This window comes from Somniosus microcephalus, chromosome 13 (assembly GCF_052327205.1).
Source record: "Somniosus microcephalus isolate GS21.2 chromosome 13, FLI_Smic_1.0, whole genome shotgun sequence".
Classification (NCBI taxonomy): domain Eukaryota; kingdom Metazoa; phylum Chordata; class Chondrichthyes; order Squaliformes; family Somniosidae; genus Somniosus; species Somniosus microcephalus.
Window position 1 is genome coordinate 120,662,284 of NC_140999.1, and position 25,461 is coordinate 120,687,744.

The 25,461-nt window shown below is 51.3% G+C and overlaps 1 protein-coding gene across 3 annotated transcripts in view; it reads right to left on the bottom strand.

Annotated features, from left to right (window-relative positions):
- Positions 1 to 16,129: 16,129 nt before the first annotated feature.
- LOC147108569 (uncharacterized) overlaps positions 16,130 to 25,461 on the bottom strand; it is a 69,516-nt gene continuing 60,184 nt past the window's right edge. For all 3 annotated transcript variants that reach the window (XR_015080609.1, XR_015080608.1, XM_086005256.1), the window contains one exon: positions 16,130 to 17,909. The gene's annotated coding sequence lies outside the window, so the exon portion shown is untranslated. The remainder of the gene's footprint in view (positions 17,910 to 25,461) is intronic.

Consider the following 25,461-nt stretch of genomic DNA (forward strand, 5'->3'; position numbering starts at 1 on the left):
GAGGGAATTGGAGCATGGGTCAGGGGGAATCGTAGCGTGGGTCGGGGGGAGGATCTGAGCGTGGGTCGGGGGAGATTGAAGCATGGGTCTGGGGGGGAGGATCAGAGCATGGGTCGGGGGGGATTGAAGCGTGGGTCTGGGGGGGGAGGATCAGAGCGTGGGTCGGGGGGGATTGAAGCGTGGGTCTGGGGGGGAGGATCGGAGCGTGGGTCGGGGGGATTGAAGCATGGGTCTGGGGGGGATCGGAGCGTGGGTCGGGGGGAATCAGAGCGTGGGTCGGGGGGGAATTGGAGCGAGGGTCGGGGGGATCGGAGCGAGGGTCAGGGGGATCGGAGCGAGGGTCGGGGGGTAATCAGAGCGTGGGTCGGGGGGAATCGGAGCGTGGGTCGGGGGAGGATCGGAGCGTGGGTCAGGGGGAATCAGAGCGTGGGTCGGGGGGGAATTGGAGCGAGGGTCGGGAGTAATCGGAGCGTGGGTCGGGGGGATCGGAGCGAGGGTCAGGGGGATCGGAGCGAGGGTCGGGGGGGAATCGGAGCGTGGGTCGGGGGGAATCGGAGCGTGGGTCGGGGGAGGATCGGAGCGAGGGTCGGGGGGAATGGGAGCGTGGGTCGGGGGGAATGGGAGCGTGGGTCGGGAGGAATCGGAGCGTGGGTCGGGGGGGAATTGGAGCGTGGGTCGGGGGGAATCGGAGCGTGGGTCGGGGGGGAATTGGAGCGTGGGTCGGGGGGGAATCGGAGCGTGGGTCAATGGGGAATCGGAGCGTGGGTCGGGGGGAATCGGAGCGTGGGTCGGGGGGGAATTGGAGCGTGGGTCGGGGGGGAATCGGAGCGTGGGTCGGGGGGGAATTGGAGCGTGGGTCGGGGGGGAATCGGAGCGTGGGTCAATGGGGAATCGGAGCGTGGGTCGGGGGGAATTGGAGCGTGGGTTGGGGGGAGGATCGGAGTGAGGGTCGGGGGGGAATCGGAGCGAGGGTCCGGGGGGAATCGGAGCGTGGGTCGGGGGAGGATCGGAGCGAGGGTCGGGGGGAATGGGAGCGTGGGTCGGGGGGAATGGGAGCGTGGGTCGGGGGGAATCGGAGCATGGGTCGGGGGGGAATTGGAGCGAGGGTCAGGGGAATTGGAGCGTGGGTTGGTGGGAGGATCGGAGCAAGGGTCCGGGGGGAATTGGAGCGAGGGTCCAGGGGGAATGGGAGCATGGGTCGGTGGGAATCGGAGCGTGGGTCGGGGGGAATCGGAGCGTGGGTCGGGGGGAATCAGAGCGTGGGTCGGGGGGGAATTGGAGCGAGGGTCGGGGGGATCGGAGCGAGGGTCAGGGAGATCGGAGCGAGGGTCGGGGGGGAATCGGAGCGTGGGTTGGGGGGAATCGGAGCGTGGGTCGGGGGGAGGATCGGAGCGAGGGTCGGGGGGAATGGGAGCGTGGGTCAGGGGGAATGGGAGCGAGGGTCGGGGGAGGATCGGAGCGAGGGTCGGGGGGAATGGGAGCGTGAGTCGGGGGAATCGGAGCGTGGGTCGGGGGGAATGGGAGCGAGGGTCGGGGGAGGATCGGAGCGAGGGTCGGGGGGAATGGGAGCGTGAGTCGGGGGAATCGGAGCGTGGGTCGGGGGGAATGGGAGCGAGGGTCGGGGGGGAATCGGAGCGAGGCTCGGGGGGAATCGGAGCGAGGGTCAGGGGGAATTGGAGCATGGGTCGGGGGTGAATCGGAGCGAGGGTCGGGGGGAATCGGAGCGAGGCTCGGGGGGGAATCAGAGCGAGGGTTGGGGGGGAATCGGAGCGAGGGTCGGGGGGAATCGGAGCGAGGGTCGGGGGGGAATCGGAGCGAGGCTCGGGGGGGAATCAGAGCGAGGGTTGGGGGGGAATCGGAGCGAGGGTCGGGGGGAATCGGAGCGAGGGTCGGGGGGAATCGGAGCGAGGGTCAGGGGGAATTGGAGCATGGGTCAGGGGTGAATCGGAGCGAGGGTCGGGGGGAATCGGAGCGAGGGTCAGGGGGAATTGGAGCGAGGCTCGGGGGGGAATCGGAGCGAGGGTCGGGGGTGAATCGGAGCGAGGGTCGGGGGGAATCGGAGCGTGGGTCAGGGGGGAATCTGAGCGTGGGTCAGGGGGAATCAGAGCGAGGGTCGGGGGAATCGGAGCATTGGTCGGGGGGAATCGGAGCGTTTGTCGGGGGGGATGGGAGTGTGGGTCAGGGGAATCGGAGCATTGGTCGGGGGGGATGGGAGTGTGGGTCGGGTGAATCGGAGCATTGGTCGGGGGGAATCGGAGCGTTTGTCGGGGGGGGTGGGAGTGTGGGTCGAGGGGAATGGGAATGTGGGTCGGGGGAATGGGAGCGTGGGTCAGGGGGGAATCGGAGAGTGGGTCGGGGGTATGGGAGTGTGGGTCGGGGGAATGGGAGCGTGGGTCAGGGGGGAATCGGAGAGTGGGTCGGGGGTATGGGAGTGTGGGTCGGGGGAATCGGAGCGTTGGTCGGGGGGATCGGAGCGAGGGTCGGGGGGAATGGAAGCGTGGGTCCGGGGGAATCAGATCGTTGGTCGGGGGGAATCAGAGCGTGGGTCAGGGGGGAATCGGAGCGTGAGTCGGGGGGGAATCGGAGCGTGGGTCGGGGGGGAATCGGAGCGTGGGTCAGGGGGGAATCGGAGCGTGGGTCGGGGGGGAATGGGAGCATGGGTCGGGGGGGTGGGAGTGTGGGTCGGGGGGAATGGGAGCGATGGTCGGGGGGAGTCGGAGCGTGGGTCAGTGGGGAATCGGAGTGTTGGTCGGGGGGATCGAAGCGTGGGTCGGGGGGAATCGGAGCGAGGGTCGGGGGGATGGGAGCGTGGGTTGGGGGGAATCGGAGCGTGGGTCGGGGGGAATCGGAGCGAGGCCCGGGGGGGAATCGGAGCGTGGGTTGGGGGGAATCAGAGCGTGGGTCGGGGGGTGGGATCGGAGCGTTGGTCGGGGGGGGGGGATCGGAGCGTTGGTCAGGGGGAATCGGAGCGTTGGTCAGGGGGGTATCGGAGCAAGGGTCGGGGGGAGGTTGGAAACGTGGGTCGGGGAGGGATTCGGGGTGAGGGTCGGGGGGATTGGTGTGAGGGTTGGGGGGAATTGAAGCGTGGGTCGGGGGGAAGATCGAAACGTGGGTCGGTGTAAGGTTCTCAAAATTCCCACATTCCGCCATTCCCCCAAGGTTATTAATAAAAGGGACCCTGTATGGACAATTTAGCAAGGGTACCCAAAAGATGGCGTCCGCACCTCGTGACCAAAAGTCTGTAAGATTTTACAAGCTTGGACTCTGCAGCACAGAACAGGCAACTTTGGGAAATCTAAACTTAAAATGCATTTCTGTGAAAAGGACTTTTGTGTTTGAAGGGCCAGACAGCTAGGCAAACATTGGATATGCATTACGTCAGATCAAAACAGATCAACCCAGTTAGGCCTAAGCATAAGGCCATTAGTTTGTCCACATAAATAATCGGAAACAGCTTAAGGAAGCCATCAAGGCTGCACAGGCCGATTAAAATGCATTAATGATAATACAGCCCAGACATCGGGCCATCAGGTGCGATAAACAGCCACCTAAAACCAGTTAACTTAGATTGGTATAATCATTTAAAACAGCCCGCCAAAAGTTAAACAATGGACTGACCTGATTTGGCGTGCAGATAAGGAGTTGAAGAAACGGGTATAATTGTAGGCGCTCAGTAGCAACTGCGCGCTCTTGCTCCCCTCTCTTGACTCTGACCTCTTGCCTGGTCTTGGGCTGCTGCCGTCCGTACTCGTGCCCTGGCCTCATGGCGGGTTCTCTTCTCGCTCCCCGCATTAAGTTGCAACCAAGGACATCCATACCAAACGCGGGGGGGAACGAGGCCTAAGTCCAAAGATATACAGGACACATGGGCCATGAAACGAAATGAGATGAAGAAAAAGGTAAAGACCGACAAGAGCAGAGAAGGGCAGCAGAAGATGCATTGATAAAAACCGGGCGCCTAGTTATAAGCTGGCGCTTGAGGAAGAAAACATATTGTATGGACAGTGAGAACAAGTTGGCTATTGAACTCTGCGTATAAGCTGGCGTTAAACACGAGTGTCCATGCCCACGACGAATATGCTGGCGCTTGACGCTTTGGTAGTAAAATCTAAGCAGTGAAAACCGCCAACCGATCTACAACCATAATGTTACCGCCGACGACCGCCCGAGGGAGAAGAAGAAGAGAACCCATCACGACGAGACGATGACGGTAGCTGAGGAGAAGAAAGGTGTGTTGCAGCAACAGCTCCAGCACCGCGCCCTGAGACCACGTGGCGACGGAGTACCCCAAAGGACAGGAGCCCAAACCTCAAACTCGCAACTGTTAAAGCAACAGGCTTGGATTTGGTGAGCATGGATTCCTGGCCCCTCATAGCTTAATCTAGTTAGGTATAGGGGTGGGATAAGGATAAAGGGATTGTTAATGTAGTTGTTTTCCCTCGATGTGCCATGTGTTCCCCATTCTGTAGGATTCGCAAAATCCATGAAATACAGTATATTGGTAAAACCCCTGAAATGGCCACATTGTGAGAACACAAGATGGAGTTGGCAGTTCTCATGGCTCAGTTCAAAAGGACACACCAGCAGTATCTTACAGCAGCCTGAGTCATCACCGATTAGAAGATTCCAGAACTTACTGCTATTGATATGATAATATGGTTACAGTAGTAACGAAGTCAAAACAAAAGTATTTACACCTCAAGGTGTGTTAATTGCTAGCAAAATGCAAACCCATCTCTGAAATCACAGAGCAAAGACAAAACCCATTATCTGTACCAAACTCAGAGGGACACAGGACTGATCCCATTAGTTTCATTTACAAGACATTAAAATAAAGACTTGCTTTTGTCAAAGCAGCCTGCCCACTACCTTGACAAAAGAAAACCCCTGATTTGGCGCCAAGATAAGGCCAAGGAAACAGTATAGCTGTGGAGGGAAAATCGACAGCAAGTCCACTTCTTCTTTTTCATTCAGTGAGATTCAGACAGATCCATCACAGTTTCACACAGACACAAGGTCAAGGACAGAGCGAGGAGGACCCACAAGATTGTGCAGGAGAGCAGATTCAGAAGTTCAGTCCAGATCCAAGACCATCAGGATTTCGAAGGCCGAGTGGAGAGGAGATGGTTCGAGGAGTTCGGAGGACTTTCAAGATTGTGCAGGAGAGAGATTCAGCCAGACTCAGGCAGATCCACAAGATTCACCAGAAGCAGTGAAGTCCAAGTCCAGATACCATCAGGAGTTCGAAGACCGTGCGGAAGAGGAGACGGCTCGAGGAGTTTGGAGGACTTCCAAGTTTGTGCAGGAGAGCGTGTCCAGGAGCCGGTCCCATAAGGAAGATTGGAGATCCCAGACGTAACAAGGAGTACCAAGGTCCAGGAGGGTTTTAAAATTCTGGTGAGCATAAAGGCCCAACTCTGCCTAACTGACATATTTGAGGTATATTTTAGCAATGGGAGGGTTTGTAACATTAAGGGTTTTGTAATTAAGGAGTGTGATTTATCCCTCGATGTGTTCGTGCGCTTTTCCCACCCCCGTTTTAGTATACCGCTGATAAGAATTGTTGTATGATTTAAGATAGTCAAAGTTATTCCTTGTGTGTTAAATTTTAGTTCCCATTGGGAGACGTGCTAATGATTTTTGTCTAAATTGATTCTTGCATTCTCTGTGTTTATTCTCCTTGAAAATAAAGATATTTCTGATTTAAAAACTCACCTTGTCTCACCTGATCCATTTGTCTTCCGAGTCACAAGTTGGGCCACACACCAAGGTTGTCTGGCAATAAGCCCAGTGTCTAGAACCGGTGAGGGGGGAGCGCTTCGGAACCGCTCACGAGCAGTGTGAAATCAAAACCGATCCAGCACACCATAAGCTCGTTAAAACGACCCCTTACAATTCCATGTATAAGTATATAGTTATTGTTTATGCCTGTAATTTTTATCAGTAATTTCTCATCAGGCTGTGTTTTTTTATTTCTGTTTTTAATAAAATCTTGGTTTTATTACACCAAATCACTTGTCTACTCGATTTTCTGTATTGCCGCCTGAATCTAAGTCCGGTGTCTAGAACCCAGGGGTGCGGGAGCGATTCAAACTGCTCACAGGCAGTCAGGGGCATAACTGACTGGGCGCACATGCCACACGCCACCCCCTACAGAAAATGGCGGCAACAGGGTTGCCATACCGTAGACAATGGTTCGGATGAGCAAACCATGATGGAGGAAAGGATTTCTGATTATGTGTTTAGCAAGGTGAATATCACTAAGAAGTGGATCACCACTCTATTAAGGGCTGGGCGTCCAGCAGATGCAGCAGCTAAGTGGACAGAGGGAAAGGAACACAAGAAGTCCTTAGAGAAGGCAGTCTGGCTGATGTGGTTCAAAAAGCAGGTCCAGCTTTTGGACAGGCTTGTTGCAGCACAGGCAGCCGAGTTAAAGGAGTCAGCCCTGGAGATCCAGGATAAGGCTCTAGCAGGGGAGAAGTTATTGGTAGCTTTGCAGGCTTTGAATCAGGAGAGCGTGTATTTAATGGGAGAACACAAGGCCCAGTTGGAATACCTATGGTGCCAAGTCACCGAAGCCAAGGGAAATTAGTTAAGGTTGTGGGAGAAGAACGCTCGCTTGGCAAGGCAGGTTAGGGAACAGGAAGAGAAAGTGCAGGAGGTAAAGGCAGTTTACAAGCTAGCGAGCGAACAGGGGTTTGAGGAGGCAGACCACGGCCCCTGTAAAGAGCGGATAGAAAATCTGAGCCTGGCCCTCAGGAAGGCAAAAGGCATGGTGTGCCTCATGATGTAAGAAAAAGGAGTCTTACCATCAAGTAACTTTAAAGTAAGCTTTAAGTAACTTATAAACACACTATATACAAGAGAGGTCTTTACCATGCCTCTGGTAGAAGCCTCTTACAATACTGAACAGACCAGTATTTATACCAGTCCAACAGGAAGTGACATATGACAGGAAGTGAGGTATGTACACAGTTCATAGTTCATAGTTCACAGTTCACAGGAAGTGATGACATAACTTCCCGGAAGTTATTATTATTATCACATTCTTCCCTCCTGCAGGATTAGGAGGCTGTGGTCTACCTTTTGGTCCGCAGCCGCCGAACAAGGAAGAGTCGCACCCATTTGGATTCCCGTCGTAGAGGGTCGCTGGTCCGCTTACATGCGGTTGGCCATTGGTCAGAGTCTGTGTGGCCTGGATTGCCCTGTGAAGGGTTGGGGAGATCATGGCTTCGAGTACGAGCCCCAATAGGTTCAAAGTCGGACTGCCTCTGTTCAGAGGGAGGTGCAGAGCTGGTCTGTGGCGGATCAGTACTTTCATGCGCGGTACTGGGAGGGTCGCAACCTTGAGTACGGGGTTCTACCGGCACCAAGCTAGTTGGTGTCCGATCAGGATCCTGGAGAGGGGTACCCGATAGGTCCCAAGAGTTTCCTGGAGAAATGCCATCACCCGATGTCCCACTAGGTCCTGGTGGGCAGGGAGCCAGATCCCGTAATGATACGGTAGATTCTCGGCCGTCGGAATATCGTATGTTTGCATAGGTGGGGTTGGCATCGGTTAGTTCGACCTCGTCTACGAGAGGGTCATTTTTAGACGTCCGAACGTATCTTCGGAGTAATACAGGTCCAGGAGTAGTTAGCCATGACGGGAGTGATGTCCCATGAGATGAGCGACGCTGGAATCCAAAGAACCGCTCATGAGGTGTAGTATTTGTGGCTGTAGAAAGCAGGGACCGTATAGAGTGCAATGCATCCGGAAGCACTGTTTCCCATTGCTGGTCTGGTAGGCCCCGAGATCTTAAAGCGAGACGTACGGAATTCCAGATGATACCGTTATACCTCTCTACCTGCCCATTTCCGATGGGATGGTATGGTGTTGTTTTGCTTGTAGCAATTCCCCGTTCTGAGAGGTAGTCCTTGAGTTCCCTTGACATAAAGGATGGACCCCGATCTGAGTGAATATAAGCCGGCATGCCACAGAGAGAAAATACCTGCTCAAGGCAGCAGATTACTGTGGACGCCAGCATATTGGAGCAGGGGAAGGCAAACGGAAAACGTGAATATTCGTCGATCATGGTGAGCAAATATGTGTTCCGAGTTGAAGAGGGCACTGGGCCCTTAAAATCGATGCTAAGTCGTTGCATCGGTTGGGTTGCATGTATGAGTATACCATCTGAGGGGCGGAAGAACTGAGGTTTTAATTCCGCACAAAGCCGGCATTCTGAGCATATTTTCTTTACATCTCCAGTGGAAAAAGGGAGATTCCGTGATCGTACGAAATGTAGCATGCGCGTAACGCCAGGATGACACAATCCATTGTGGACATCCATGAGAGTAGAGGATGACATAGTGGAGCAGAATGCCCGTGTGAGGGTGTCCGGGGCCATATTCTCCTTGCCAGGCTGATAGAGAATGGTATAACCAAAAGAGGCCAGTTCCATCCTCCAAAGTTGTATTTTATTATTCTTAATTTTGGTTCGTTTTCGATTATCGAGCATGAAGGCGACTGATCGTTGGTCCGTGGTCAATGTAAAGTGCTGGCGAGCTAGAAAATGGTTCCACTTCCGTACTGCCTCTATGATGGCTGTGGCTTCTTTCTCAACCAGAGGATAATGTAGCTCGGCACCTTGTAAGGTCCTGGACATAAATGCTACAGGACGACCTTCCTGATTCAGAGTAGCCGAGATCGCCACCTCCGAGGCATCACATTCAACCACGAAAGGGAGATTCTCATCGATGGAGTGAAGAGCCGCTTTCTCCAACTGGTTTTGAGAAGGTTAAAGGCTGCAACAGCCGCTGTTCCCAGTGGAAATGATCTAGCATGCAGCAAGGGTTGGATTTTGTCCGAAAAATGAGGAATCCATTTAGCGTAGTATGCAAACAGACCGAGAGCCCGACGTAAAGCAGCCGGATTCTTAGGTGACGGGAGCTCTTGGAGCGGGCGAAGTCTTTCTGGGTCTGGCTTAATGATACCATTGCCTACGCAGTAGCCAAGGATGTTGATGGTCGGTTGTGACTCAACAGATTTGGATTCATTCAGGGTCAAATTACGGCGATGGAGGGCATCCCGAAATTTTTGGAGGTTGGCGTCGTGTTCCTGTTGATCGTGACCTGCAATGGTAATGTTATCAAGATAGGGAAAAGTGTCCCTTAGGTTTTCCTGCTTAACCAGGCCATCCATTGCCCGTTGGAAGACAGCCACTCCATTAGTAACCCCGAATGGGAGGCGACGAAATTGGTACAGCCGTCCATTAGCCTCAAAGGCCGTGTACTGCTTATCTGAGACCTTCAAGGGTACCTGATGATAGGCACTTTTTAAATCGTAAGTTGAGAACACTTTGTATTCGGCCAGTTTATTAACCATATCATCAATGCGTGGCAATGGGTAGGCGTCCAAGTCAGTATATTGATTGATGGTTTGCGAATAATCAATGCATAGTCGCTGTTTGTGAGGTTTTAGAGGGTTCTTGACAATGACGACTTGAGCCCGCCAGGGCGACGAACATGGTTCGATGATATCCTCTGCTAGAAGTTGAGAGATTTCAGCCGCAATAAAAGATTGGTCTTCCTGATTAAAGCGCCGCGATTTCGTTATTATTGGTTTGCATTGAGGCGGAATACTGGCAAATAATGAGGGTTCATCAAGTGAAGCTGCTGACAATGCACAAAACGGTAATTTAGACGGTATATTAGAAATAGTAAGTCCGGGTTTGGATCCACCAAACTCAATGGTGAGTTTCTTATGCTGTTTTTGGAAGTCCAGCCCTAAGAGGAGATCACTACATAAGTCCTTGAGCACCGAAAGTCGGGTGGAGGGATACATACGACCATGAAATGTCATATCAACAACACAAAAGCTGGAGATTCTGGTATTAAGTGATGACTGAGCCATCGCAATTGCCTGGTCCAATGGGAAGACATGTAGTTTCAATTTCGCAACAATCTGTTCCTTAATGAAACTATCAGTACTTCCTGAGTCAATTAAGGCATCTAAGGTATGCCCTTTAATTGAAATTTTTGTGGCTGCATGAGACAGGTTCTGTGGGCAAGCAGCTGTAATTGGTGTCGTTGCAGTGGCTAAAACTCTCGGTGTGCTTCTTCGGGAGAGAGCTCGAGAGGAAGCTTGATAGGTCCTAGCTGGAGCATCTTGATAGGCCCTAATTGGGGCAGTTCGGTAGGCATTAGCTGGATTGGCCCTCGTAGAGGCCCTTGATAGGCAAACTTTAGCAAAGTGTCCTTTTTTTTTGCAATAACTGCAGATTGCATTGCGAGCAGGGCAGGTTTTCCTAGGGTGAAAAGCATCTCCACAAAAGAAGCACTCCTTCCTAGATTGCCAAGAGGCTGCTAAAGTGGGGTCATCCTCCTCTTCTTCATCAGAATTATCAGAATTAGATTCCCCCATGATAGGGTTCACCTGAGACCGCTTGAATTGTCTGGTTGCAGCTACAGCAGCAGATCGAGATCTGGGCAGCTGATAGAGGTCTGCATTTCTCTTTGCCAAATCCAGAGAACAAGCTAGGTCAAAAGCTTTTTGTAGCTCAAGTGTTTTACTTTCTAGTAGACGCTGGCGTATAAATGGAGAGGCAATCCCGCAGATGAAAGCATCACGAATCATTTCATTGCGGTACAGCTCAGCTGAGGCTGCCTGAACGTTACAATCTATGCTGAGCCTGCGAAGTTCTTGCAAGAATTCGTCAATTGATTCCCCTGGCCCTTGTTGGGCTGTGGCCAGTAGATGTCTAGCATAGACCTCATTTGGGGTCTTGGCATACAGTTTCTTAAGTGCCCGAATCACCTCATCGTAATTATCCCATTCATCAACATATTCGAACACTTTTGGGGTCACATAATTGATAAGTATCCTCAATCTAGCAGGAGCATCTGCTTCACATTCATCCAGAAAATTCTCAAAAGTACGGTACCAATGCTTCCATACCCTGCCAGCTGCTGGTGTATTCGGGTCCAAGTCCAGACGAATAGGTCTAAGGATTCTCTCCATGATGGGTGGTTCCCTGGATCCTTAACTCCGAGTTTGTCTGAAGGTCTAGTATTTGTGAGTGTAAATATTAAGTTACTTAAATTGATGTAAGAAAAAGGAGTCTTACCATCAAGTAACTTTAAAGTAAGCTTTAAGTAACTTACAAACACACTATATACAAGAGAGGTCTTTACCATGCCTCTGGTAGAAGCCTCTTACAATACTGAACAGACCAGTATTTATACCAGTCCAACAGGAAGTGACATATGACAGGAAGTGAGGTATGTACACAGTTCATGGTTCATAGTTCACAGTTCACAGGAAGTGATGACATAACTTCCCGTAAGTTATTATTATTATCACACCTCATAAGCCCAAAGGCAGGTCAGGCGGATTTTATGGGGAATGGGGGGAGGACAGTTCCAACATCACCGGTAGTGCCCAGGGACGACTCGGTTGAGTGACAGGAGGTCTCACGACCACCACCCATAGCGCCAATCTTCAGTGAGGTCTGGCAGCAAGGGGGGGTGGAGCCAGAGGTGGGAGCGGAGGTGGAGCAACCCCCGCCAGAGAGGTCGGAGCCGGGACCGATGTGCCCAGCACGGCATCGGAGGTTCGGCTCACCCATCAATGGCGACGATGAGGGACCCCTCCGAAACCAGCTCATATTACCCTATAGCACCCAACAGCTTAGGGCTATGGTAAACCATATCCCGAAGCTGTCCGAAAAGGGAGACCCCTCGATCCACTTCAGGGACATAGAGCAGGCAGCCAGCATCAACGACTGCAATGGCGCTGAGCAGGCCAAGATGCTGCTATTCTCCCTGGAGAGTAGTCTCCTCCAATCCCTCTCTGACGAGTGTAAGAGGGGGCAGAGCGGGTATGAGGAGCTCAGGGATGCAGTTCTGGAGGCCATGGGGATGAATGAGGGAAGTCCTTTCTCCCGTGTGGAGAAGACGGTCCAGCTCGCAGGGGAAACCCCGCAGGCTTTCGCGGACCAGTTATGGCCGGTGTATCAGAGTGCCTGCCCGGGGACACCTAACCGGGCATTCCTGAACGGGGATCCACTGGCCCACTGGCTCCGTTGCCTGGTGGCGAACAGCTTGCCACAGGTCCGGGCCAAGGCGGAAATCTGGTTCGACCCCAGAACCCCCAGACCACCGAACTTACGGTGATCAGACAGTTGACTCTAGCCTATAAGAACGGTAGGGGAACCGATGCACACCCACTCAAGGGGAAGGTGCATGAGGTAAAACCCAGGCCGGGTAGGAAAGAGAGGCACCAGGAAGGGAATAAACCCCCAACACAAAGATGAATTGTTACGGGTGCAGGAAGGATGGTCACTGGCGGAAGGAGTGCAAAAACCCTTGGAAAGATAACAAGGGAAAGAATTCCACAGCCCCAGCCCAAAGGGCGGGGGATGGAATCCCTCCCGCAGAGGTCGAGTCACTTTTGGACACCATGAGGTCCTTATTGACTGGCCAGGGGAGAGTAGCAGCCGCTACCGGTGCTCTGACCCCGTCGGCCCCGTCCAACCCACAGCCCTGACTAGAGCCAGCGCAGCCTGTTTACCTGTGTTCTCTCTGGTATGATGAATGGAAAAGACCCCTCTTGGAGATGGAGGTAGAAAAGGTGACGGGGACCTATCTGTTGGACACGGGGGCATCATGCACCATGGTCTACTCAGCTAACCCCACCACCTCGCCTCTATCTAATGGGGTCCCATACAGTCTGTCGGGGTTCACAGGCAAAGAACAGGCTGGCTCATTTTCCATGCCGCTCGCCATTCGGTTAGGACCGCTCCGCTCCAAGTGGACCTGTGTCCTGATGAAATGGGAAGTGGAGGGTGGAAGAGGAGTCCTGGGAGCCGACTTTATTGTAGGCCACGGGATCCTAGTAGATTTGAGAAATCATTGCCTATGGGGGTGATGTGCCTTCAATAACCACAAAACTAGAAGTTATAGACTTTAACAAGTTGGCTTTTAATCACTAAGATCAGAGCTAACATCTCAACACACCGACTGGCTCACAGGAATGAGTCATACAGATCCTGGGATCTTTAAGTAAGAGAAGTCAGGGGCGGGGCCAAGAGCCAAGACCTGGAACCTTCCAGGTTAGTCAGGAAAGAGGAAGTGAAACTATACACCGTGTGGGGGAGGGTAATATACATGAGTGCAAAACGAATACAGGCAAGACAAACAGATTTCATTACATTCACCCCTTCTTTAGATTTAGTCCATCGGGGTGATGTTTCTTAAAAGTTAGTATAAGTGAGTCTGTCAGGAGGTTTTGCGGTTCTGAGTGATCGGCGCAAAGCCGGTTGGGGTGCCTCTAGGGGAGTAGATTCTGGTTCCTCCGCTGTCCGGGCCTCCGCAGTGTCTTCCAGGTTATCTGCAGTGTCCTCCAGGATAAAGTTGGGTATTGATACCTCTGGGCGTCCTGCCTCTTTTTGGTGTAGGTCTTTCTCAGGTAGTCTCTCATTGTTCTCTCCGCTCCCCGAGGGAGCGAGGTCTTTTATGGAAACAGTGCCCTCTCGCCCGTCAGAGTATTCAATATAGGCGTACTGAGGGTTTGCATGGAGGAGCTGTACCTTTTCCACAAGGGGGTCCGTTTTATGGCCTCTCACGTGCTTCCGCAATAGTACTGTCCCCGGAGACGTCAGCCACGTGGGTAGAGATATGCCCGAGGTGGATTTCCGGGGGAAAACGAACATCTTTTCATGAGGGGTAGCGTTCGTGGCTGTACATAACAGAGACCTTATGGAGTGGAGCACGTCTGGGAGGACTTCCTGCCAGCGGGAGGTCGGAAGGCCTTTTGACTTTAAGGCTAACGTGACAGCCTTCCAAACAGTAGCATTCTCCCTTTCCACTTGCCCATTACCCCGGGGGTTGTAGCTAGTGGTTCTGCTAGTGGCGATCCCCTTTGAGAGCAAGAATTGGCGCAGTTCGTCACTCATAAATGACGTCCCCCTATCGCTGTGTATGTAGTTCGGCATGCCAAACATGCAGAATAGATTACAGAGACACTTGATGACCGTGGCACTGGTCATGTCTGGGCAGGGAATGGCGAAGGGGAAGCGGGAATATTCATCGATGATATTGAGGAAGTATACGTTACGGTCGGCAGAGGGAAGGGTTCCCTTGAAGTCCAGACTTAGGCGCTCGAATGGCCGTGTGGCTTTGATAAGGTGTGCACGGTCAGGCCTGTAGAAACGAGGCTTGCATTCCGCACAGATGCGGCAGGCTCTGGTCATTGCCCTGACCTCCTCGATGGAGTGGGGCAGATTGCGGGACTTTATAAAATGGTATAGTCGGGTGACCCCTGGGTGACAGAGGTCGTTGTGGAGACCCTGTAATTTGTCCGTATGAATGCTGGCACACATTCCCCGCGATAGGGCGTCTGGGGGTTCATTAAGGGCTCCCGGCCTGTACATAATATCATAGTCGAACGTGGCTAGTTCGATCCTCCACCTGAGTATTTTGTCATTCTTGATTTTCCCCCTTTGTTTGTTATTAAACATGAAAGCCACCGACCGCTGGTCGGTGAGCAGGGTGAAACGTTTGCCGGCTAGGTAGTGTCTCCAGTGCCGCACTGCCTCCACTATAGCCTGTGCCTCCTTCTCGACAGAAGAGTGCCTGATTTCAGGTCCCTGAAGGGTTCGGGAGAAGAAGGCCACAGGTCTCCCAGCCTGATTGAGGGTCGCAGCTAAGGCAAAGTCTGACGCATCGCTTTCGACTTGAAAGGGAATGCTTTCGTCCACTGCACACAGTGCAGCCCTTTCAATGTCCTGTTTGATACTGGTGAAAACCTCCCGAGCTTCAGCTGATAGTGGGAAGGACGTCGATTTAATGAGGGGTCGGGCCTTATCAGAGTAATTGGGCACCCATTGGGCATAATACGAAAAAAATCCCAGGCACATTTTTAAAGCTTTGGGATTGTGTGGCAGGGGCAGTTCCTTTAGGGGGCGTAATCGGTCAGGGTCCAGTCCAATTACCCCATCTTCCACCACACAGCCGAGGATAAAGAGACGGGTTGTGTTGAAAACACATTTGTCTTCGTTGTAGGTTAGATTCAGCTTTAGGGCAGCTTTTAAAAATCTCGCAAGATTTAGATCGTGGTCTTGCTGGTTGTGCCCGCAGATAGTGACATTGTCCAGATAGGGGTAGGTAGCTTGTAGTTTATTCTCATCAACCATGCGGTCCATCTCACGTTGGAAGACCGAGACCCCATTTGTTACCCCGAAGGGCACTCTGAGAAAATGGTAGAGGCGTCCGTTCGCCTCAAAGGCGGTGTATGGGCGGTCCTCCGTTCTAATGGGGAGCTGGTGATACGCGGATTTGAGGTCGATAGTCGAGAAGACTCGGTATTGCGCAATCTGGTTGACCATTTCTGATATGCTGGGTAAAGGGTAGGCGTCCAGCTGGGTATAAATATTAACAGTCTAGCTGTAGTCAATTACCATCCGTTTCTTTTCGCTATTTTTAACTATGACTACTTGGGCATGCCACGGACTGGTACTGCATTCAATAATGCCTTCCCGCAGGAGTCTGTCCACTTCCGCCTTGATAAAGTGTCTGTCTTCCAGACTGTACCGTCTACTTTTGGTCGCTATGGGCCTACAGTTCGGAGTGAGATTAGCGAATAAAGAGGGCGGGCTGATTTTTAAGGTTGATAGGCCACAGACTGTGAGTGGCGGCTGGGACCCGCCATATGCTAGCGTGACACTTTCGTGGTGGCACTGGAAGTCCAGGCCCAAGACTACATTAACACAGAGTTCTGGCATCACGAGGAGTTTAAAATCCTTGTAGTCCGTGCCTTTTACAGTCAGTGTTACCACACAGTAGCCCAAAATGTCCGAAGTGTGGGGCTTAGCAGCCATAGCAATTCTGCTCCGTGTAGGGGTTACTGTTAATGAGTGCCGCCGTACCAGGCTAGGGTGGATAAAACTCTCGGTACTCCCACAGTCAATTAAACATTTCGTTAAATTCCCGTTTACCTGTATGTCCATCATAGATTTTGTCAACGGGTGTGGCCTGGATTGATCCACCGTGATCGAAGCCACTGTTGGGCCCTGGGCGGCCGTTGAGTCGGGAAAAGATGGCGGATCCCTGTCGAAGTTTCGACTGTTCAATAAGACTCTGTGAAACAAAGTGATCGTCAAAGGCAGGCTTTATTTAACTGCTTGCTAGCAAGGGGAGCTTCACGTAGGCAATGGCTATCGTGACTTCTCCGAATACATGGACAACAGCACCTCTTTTTATACACAAAGATCAAATCACTTTATCATATGACATGGTATTGAGACAATTAATAATAAAGTAAAACATTAAGAAAGGAATGAGTAAGGAATGCTTAAGGTCAACAAGAAGATGACTAAAGGGTCAGCGGAGCCTCAGTGTCTTAAGATAAGGTCAGCCAACAGATACCCAAAAGTCATGCTTTATGAATACCTTTAGATAAAGAGAACTTATCATATACAATGAGAGACAGTTTGTCTCTCATCTTGGGTCTGGACAGTCATAGAATGTTTACAGTAAATGTCCTTCGGTTATCATGCTTTTGTTCTACTAGGCTTATCTTGTTTACTGGAACTGCTTAGCCTGCAAGCTACAAAGGAGTCACATCCTCTTCCTTAAACCGCTTCCTAATATGGGCCTGCCCGTTTCCCCTTATGTTATACTGTGTGAAGCCATTTTGGCCTGTTGAAACAGTTCCAGACTCCATTTTAATATAAGAGAGTATGTGTGCTTATTTTATACTAATATGTGTGGATATATATTTCTATGCTGATGCACTTCTACATTCCCCCATTTTGTCCTACCTAGGACAATATAGCCCACATTAATTCTTTCAGTCCCTTTTGTCGGTCCTCGTGCCAAATTTAAATTTTGGCCTAAGGATACCGACTTCATTTCCGTTTTGACCATCCCCGGGATAATACCTGTATTGATGGCTGACCTTATCTAAGATCGTCTCTCCTCTCTTGTCTATCCTAATTGTTAAAATCGTATTTTGTCCAACCGTATCATCTCTTCACGAAAGGGATTGTCCTGATCTCCCTCCATAAGCGGAAAGCATCGCCAGCCCATAGCGACTTACTGGTTTTATTAAACACCTTGGTCCATTCTAGTAAAAACGTTCCCTGCTTGGTCAGACCAGGAATAGGTGGTTGCCACGTGACTGTTTGATTGCAGGAACTCTCTCCTATTCTCTGTCCAACCTTCCTCCCTACCTTGACCTCCTTTTTAAGGCATAACGACCCTTGCGGTCTGCCAACTCCTGAGGTGTTAGTTAAGGAGAGGAAGGGGGCGCTCGAGTATGGTTATAATTGGGTTGATACCATCCCTGGAAGGTGGTCAGATTATAACCTGCTGATCTCCACTGAATCATATCCATGGTTCTGTCTGGGTTGCCTGAACTATTTCGCCTTATGATCCATTCTGCTGTTTCGGAAATATTAAAGGGAATAGATCTTAGTGGGATTCCTCCTGTGGTGTGAATGGGTATATGGGCACAGACCCAGCAACTAGATCTACCACTATCCTTAGCATGCTCGTAAGCCATATACAGAAAAGTGTTAACATGTAATTCTCGTTTCTTTCGGGGTTCTTCAATATATCTCTGACAGTTTACGTATACCATTTCAATGAGCACATACAGCGTAAACAATAATTTCATCGTCTCAAGTCTTTTTTTATAAATGTCCCCGTCTGGTGCTTTCTTGCAATGGGATGCGTGTATCCAGGTCGGTCTTTCCTTGATTTTAACAGCTGTGTTCGTTGTCAGGATTATTTGGTATGGCCCTTCAAAGCGTGGTTGTAGTCCGTTCTTTCTTTTGAAGACCTTTACGTATACGTTATCTCCTGGTTCCAAGTTATGGCACCTTCCTTCCGCTGGTTTTGTTTGCGCCTCTTTTACCTGCTGGTGAAAGCTGGAAATACATCTAGTTAATGCAATACAATAGTTTAACATGTTCTCATCCATTTTATGGATGTCCATTTGCTTAACCGTAAGTGGCGCTGAAAATGGCAGTCTTAGGGGTCGTCCCATAACAATCTCATGTGGCGATAGTCCGGTTGTCCTGTTAGTTGCTGCTCACATTATCATCAATGCTAGGGGTAATAGTTCGACCCATTTAAGTCCAGTTTCATTGCAAAGTTTAGAAAGTTTATTCTTCAGCATACCATTATATTTTTCTACCAGTCCCGCTGACTGTGGATGATAGCTGCAGTAGAAGTCCATTGTCACTTGAAAGTTGTGCAGGTATACCAAATCGTGGTACAATTTCTTTTAACAAACATTTTGCAACAGTAACTGCATCATTTTTTTTTACATGGAAAGGCTTCAATCCATCGTGAAAACACATCTACACTAACTAATACATACTTAAATCCTAAACATACCGGTAATTCAATAAAATCCATCTGTAAATGTACAAAGGGTCCTGTTGGATTTGGGTGGGAGGCAGCCTGTACCTTTTCCGTTTTACCTGGGTTCATTGTTTGGCAGGTAATGCATTGTTCACTAATTTGTTTTGTAATTGTCACTGCCTGGTGAATACCAAGTTTGTGTGATATAGTCTGCCATCCCCCCTTTGCCTGCATGTGAACATGTGGACACATCAGGCAATCCATGGGAGTATTGACTTGGAAGCCACCATGCGGCCGTCATGGTAGACCCATACTCCTTCAGGTGTTTTAAAACAAGAATCATTCACCCAAGCTAACACTTCATCCGGACTGGCCTGTAATTGATAGGCCAAAACGTCATCAATTGTGGGTGGGGGATTGTCTGGATCTTGATTTCTAAGAACATATGCAGACACTTGTGACCCTGTATCAGAAAGAGCAGCAGCCTTAGCTGCTCGATCCGCCCTATCATTGCCCAAAGAAGCCTGGTCTTGATTGCCTGTATATGCTTTGCATTTAATAACAGCAATTTTTGTAGGACACTGGAGAGCCTTTAAAAGGTTATCAATTTGTTCAGCATTTTTAACTGTAGATCCTGATGAAGTTAGGAATCCTCTAAGTTTCCAAATTTGACCATAATTATGAGTGACTCCAGATGCATACCGAGAGTCAATATAAATATTCACTGATTTTCCTGTAGCTAAAATACATGCTCTTGTAACGGCAAACAGTTCTGCTTGTTGTGCTGAAAAGAAAGATGGTAGTCAGCATACTTGGATAATTGAATGATCATCGGAAATGGCATATGCACTTTTTGGCAAGCCCTTTTCGTCTCTGAGGGCTGATCCATCCACATAAAATATAAAATCGCTATTGTCCAGAGGAGTTTCTACAATGTAGAAAAATGCCGATAAAAAGCGTCAGCGAGGCCAGGAGAGGCCTCAGAGCAGCGGCGGCAGGCAGCGAGAGGCGGGACCTGAGGGAGACTCGGCGGCGGCGGCGATAAAAAGCGGCAGCGAGGCCAGGAGAGGCCTCAGAGCAGCGGCGGCAGGCAGCGAGAGGCGGGACCTGAGGGAGACTCGGCGGCGGCGGCGATAAAAAGCGGCAGCGAGGCCAGGAGAGGCCTCAGAGCAGCGGCGGCAGGCAGCGAGAGGCGGGACCTGAGGGAGACTCGGCGGCGGCGGCGATAAAAAGCGGCAGCGAGGCCAGGAGAGGCCTCAGAGCAGCGGCGGCAGGCAGCGAGATGCGGGACCTGAGGGAGACTCGGCGGCGGCGGCGATAAAAAGCGGCAGCGAGGCCAGGAGAGGCCTCAGAGCAGCGGCGGCAGGCAGCGAGAGGCGGGGCCTGAGGGAGACTCGGCGGCGGCGGCGATAAAAAGCGGCAGCGAGGCCAGGAGAGGCCTCAGAGCAGCGGCGGCAGGCAGCGAGAGGCGGGACCTGAGGGAGACTCGGCGGCGGCGGCGATAAAAAGTGGCAGCGAGGCCAGGAGAGGCCTCAGAGCAGCGGCGGCAGGCAGCGAGAGGCGGGACCTGAGGGAGACTCGGCGGCGGCGGCGATAAAAAGCGGCAGCGAGGCCAGGAGAGGCCTCAGAGCAGCGGCGGCAGGCAGCGAGAGGCGGGACCTGAGGGAGACTTGGCGGCGGCGGCGATAAAAAGCGGCAGCGAGGCCAGGAGAGGCCTCAGAGCAGCGGCGGCAGGCAGCGAGAGGCGGGACCTGAGGGAGACTCGGCGGCGGCGGCGATAAAAAGCGGCAGCGAGGCCAGGAGAGGCCTCAGAGCAGCGGCGGCAGGCAGCGAGAGGCGGGACCTGAGGGAGACTCGGCGGCGGCGGCGATAAAAAGCGGCAGCGAGGCCAGGAGAGGCCTCAGAGCAGCGGCGGCAGGCAGCGAGAGGCGGGACCTGAGGGAGACTCGGCGGCGGCGGCGATAAAAAGCGGCAGCGAGGCCAGGAGAGGCCTCAGAGCAGCGGCGGCAGGCAGCGAGAGGCGGGACCTGAGGGAGACTCGGCGGCGGCGGCGATAAAAAGCGGCAGCGAGGCCAGGAGAGGCCTCAGAGCAGCGGCGGCAGGCAGCGAGAGGCGGGACCTGAGGGAGACTCGGCGGCGGCGGCGATAAAAAGCGGCAGCGAGGCCAGGAGAGGCCTCAGAGCAGCGGCGGCAGGCAGCGAGAGGCGGGACCTGAGGGAGACTCGGCGGCGGCGATAAAAAGCGGCAGCGAGGCCAGGAGAGGCATACCAAACTCCAGTCTGCGAGCTCGGTAGTTGCAGAGAGGTAAAAAGTAATCGGGGTGTGACGTCACCAGGGAGCAGGTAAGTGATTGGTTGGTGAGTATTTCTCTCTTTTCATTACAAGCTTGAATTCTGTGGTGTTAAATTTCTAGGGGCTCTGTTGTGGTGAGGACAGTTGGTAAATAAAGCGCCCTAGAGTATACCTGTAACTGGGGTATTGAATAAATTTTTAGATTAATTAAAGGAGTAAGTCATGGCAGGAGAGCTCAGACCCGTGTTCTGCTCCTCCTGCTCTATGTGGGAAATCAGGGACGCTGCCAGTGTCCCTGGCGACCATGTGTGCGGGAAATGCATCCAGCTGCAGCTACTTGTAGACCGCATTGTGGCGCTCGAGCTGCGGGTGGATGAATTTTGGAGCATACGCGATGCTGAGAGGCTCGTGGATAGCACGTTTAGCGAGTTGTTCACGCCTCAGGGTAGGGCAGCACAGGGGGTGACCATCAGGCGGAGCAACAAAGGCAGGCAGGTAGTGCAGGGAACCCCTGCGGACATCCCCCTTTCAAACAAGTATACCGCTTTGGATACTGTTGAGGGGGATGACTCACCAGGGGAAGGCAGCGGCAGCCAACTTCCTGGCACTAGCGGTGCTCCTGCTGCCCAGGAAGGGGGGAAAAAGAGTGGGAGAGCAATAGTGGTAGGGGATTCTATAGTAAGGGGAACAGATAAGCGTTTCTGTGGCCGTAGACGTGAATCCAGGATGGTTTGTTGCCTCCCTGGTGCCAGGGTCAAGGATGTCACTGAGCGGCTGCAGGGCATTCTGGAGGGGGAGGGTGAACAGCCAGTGGTCGTGGTCCACATTGGTACCAACGACATAGGTAAAAAGAGGGATGAGGTCCTGCAGCAAGAATTTAGGGAGCTAGGTGAAGGATTAAAGAGCAGGACCTCAAGGGTTGTAATCTCTGGATTACTCCCGGTGCCACGTGCTAGTAAGTATAGGAATAGGAAGATAGAACAGATGAATGCGTGGCTAAAGGGATGGTGCAGGGGGGAGGGCTTTAGTTTCCTGGATCACTGGGTCTGCTTCTGGGAAAGGTGGGACTTGTACAAGTCGGACGGTTTACACCTGAACCAGAGGGGAACCAATATCCTTGCGGGGAGGTTTGCTAGCACTGCTGGGGGGGGTTTAAACTAACTTGGCAGGGGGATGGGGTACAGAGTGGAGCTATAGTAGGGGGTGATTTACAGCCAAATACAGAGGGAAAAACAAGTCAGCTGGGAAGGCAAAGCAAATATGTGAAGGCAAAAGAGAATATGGCAGGGCTGGAAGGCATTTATTTTAATGCAAGGAGTCTTGCAAATAAGGTGGATGAACTGAAGTTGTTGTTGAACACATGGGAGTACGATATTGTTGCTATCACGGAGACATGGTTGAGGGAGGGTCAGGACTGGCAGCTCAATATTCCGGGGTATAGAATCTTCAGGCGAGACAGAGGGGGGTGTAAAAGGGGAGGGGGTGTTGCAATATTAATTAAGGAGTCAATTACTGCTGTAAGGAGGGATGATATATTAGCGGGTTCCTCTAATGAGGCCATATGGGTAGAACTTAAAAACAAAAAGGGGGCAAGCACTTTGCTGGGAGTGTACTATAGGCCCCCAAACAGTCAGGGGGAGATAGAGGAACAGATATGTAGGCAAATCTCAGAAAAGTGCGAAAATAATAGGGTAATAATAGTGGGGGATTTCAACTTCCCCAATATAAATTGGGATAGTCAGAGTGTGAAAGGCTTAGAGGGTGCAGAATTCTTAAAGTGCATCCAGGAGAGCTTTTTGAGCCAACATGTAGAAAGTCCTACAAGAGAGGGGGCGGTACTGGACCTAATTCTGGGGAATGTAGCCGGGCAAGTGGTGGAAGTGTCAGTAGGAGAGCATTTTGGCGACAGTGACCACAATTCGGTGAGATTTAAGGTGGTCATGGAAAAAGACAAAGACGGCCCGGAAATAAGGGTTCTAAATTGGGGGAAGGCCGATTTTAATATGATAAGGCAGGATCTGGCCAAATTGGACTGGGAGCAGCTACTTATAGGAAAATACGCATCAAAACAGTGGGAGACTTTCAGAAGGGAAATAGAGAGAGTACAACGCCAACATGTTCCTGTAAAGGTCAAGGGTGGGACCAACAAGCAAAGGGGACCTTGGATGACAAGGGATATACAAAAATGCATTAGAAATAAAAGGGGGGCTTTTGGCAGTTACAAAAGACTAAAGACGGAAGAAGCCCTAGAGGAGTATAAAAAATGCAGGGGCATACTTAAAAAAGAAATTAGGAGGGCGAGGAGGGGCCATGAAATAACACTGGCGAGCAAAATAAAGGAAAATCCTAAGATGTTTTATAAGTATATTAAGGGCAAGAGGATAACCAGGGAAAGGGTAGGGCCCATTAGGGACCAAAGTGGCAATCTGTGTGTAGAGCCAGATGATGTAGGCGGGGTTTTAAATGAATTTTTTGCATCTGTGTTCACTATGGAGAAAGACGATGCAGACATAGAAATCGGGCAAGGGGGCTGTGACATACTTGAACATATTAGCATCGAGAGGGAGGAGGTGCTATCGGTTTTAGCAGGCCAAAAAGTGGATAAATCCCCAGGCCCGGACGAGATGTATCCCAGGCTGCTGTGGGAGGCAAAGGAGGAGATTGCAGGGGCTCTGACACAAATTTTCAGAACCTCTCTGGCCACAGGGGATGTACCAGAGGACTGGAGAACAGCTAACGTAGTACCATTATTCAAGAAGGGTAGCAGGGATAAACCAGGGAATTACAGGCCAGTGAGCCTAACATCTGTGGTAGGGAAATTATTGGAAAAAATTCTGAGGGACAAAATTAGTCTCCACTTGGAGAGGCAAGGATTAATCGGGGATAGTCAGCATGGCTTTGTCAAGGGTAAATCATGTCTGACAAATCTGATTGAATTTTTCGAGGGGGTGACTAGTGGGGTGGATGAGGGAAATGCTGTGGATGTGGTTTACATGGACTTCAGTAAAGCTTTTGACAAAGTCCCGCATAGGAGACTGGTCAAGAAGGTAAGAGCCCATGGGATCCAGGGTGCCTTGGCGCGTTGGATCCTAAACTGGCTGAGTGGCAGGAGGCAGAGGGTGATGGTCGAAGGTTGCTTTTGTGACTGGAAGCCTGTGTCCAGTGGGGTACCTCAGGGATCGGTGCTGGGTCCCTTGTTGTTTGTGATCTACATAAATGATTTGGATGAGAATGTAAAAGGTATGATCAGTAAGTTCGCAGATGACACGAAAATTGGTGGGGTGGTAAATTGTGAGGAGGAAAGCCTCAGGCTACAGGACGATATAAACGGGTTGGTCAGATGGGCGGAAAAGTGGCAAATGGAATTTAACCCTGAAAAGTGCGAGGTGATGCATTTTGGACGGACAAATAAGGCAAGGGAATACACAATGAGTGGTAGGACCCTAGGAAGTACAAAGGGTCAGAGGGACCTTGGTGTACATGTACATAGATCCCTGAAGGCAGCGGAACAGGTAGATAAGGTGGTTAAAAAGGCATATGGGATACTTGCCTTCATTAGCCGAGGCATAGAATATAAGAGCAGGGAGGTTATGATGGAGCTGTACAAAACGCTGGTGAGGCCACAGCTGGAGTACTGTGTGCAGTTCTGGTCGCCTCACTATAGGAAGGATGTGATTGCTTTGGAGAGGGTGCAGAGAAGATTCACCAGGATGTTACCTGGGATGGAGCGCCTCAGCTATGAAGAGAGGCTGGACAGGCTGGGGTTGTTTTCCTTGGAGCAAAGAAGGCTGAGGGGGGACCTGATTGAGGTGTACAAAATGATGAGGGGCATAGATAGGGTAGATAAAGAGGAACTTTTCCCCTTAGTAGGGGGGTCAATAACAAGGGGGCATAGATTCAGGGTAAGGGGCAGGAGATTTAGAGGGGATTTGAGGAGGAACTTTTTCACCCAGAGGGTGGTTGGAATGTGGAACTCAATGCCTGAAAGGGTGGTAGAGGCAGGAACCCTCACAACATTCAAGAAGCATTTGGATGAGCACTTGAAATGCCATTGCATACAAGGCTATGGACCAAATGCTGGAAAATGGGATTTGACTGGACAGGGATGGATGGGCGGTGCAGACACGATGGGCCGAAGGGCCTCTTTCAGTGCTGTAAAACTCTATGACTCTATGACTCTAATGTCTATACGAGGCTTAGTGATAAGCTGAGTCACTGATTCACAATGCCTCTTGGGTAGGTGATGCAATTAGCAGGTCGTCTACTTACTGTATGAGGGTTAACCCATCGGTTAAGACAATGTTCTGTAAATCATGTTTGAGGCACTGCGAAAAGAGAGTTGAGCTTTCTGTATAGCCTTGTGGCAGCCTGGTCCATGTGTATCAGGTTCCTTTGAACGTGAAGGCAAACAGGAACTGGGAATCTTGGTGAATAGGAATGCTGAAGAAGGCTTAGCAGAGATCAATGACCATATAATACCTTGAATTAGGAGGTATACTGGTCAGGATGGTGGCTGGGTTTGGGACCACCGGGTAGGCAGGGAGAACAGACTCGTTAACTGCTCTTAGGTCTTGAACCAACCCTGACTTATTCTCCACTCCTGTTGAACTGCAGCTTTTGATAGGCGTAGGACCATCTGTCCTAGATCAGAAGGTTTGAATTCATGCGCCACTGCTAGTGTACAGTGTGGCTTAGAGTCTTTTACCCTGAATAATTCCCATGCTGTTTGGGTCAACAAGATTGGTGACGCTATTCCTTCTTGCCCAATTAAAATTCTTCGGATCTTAAGTGAATATTTCTGATGCAGAAAGGGCTTGTAAT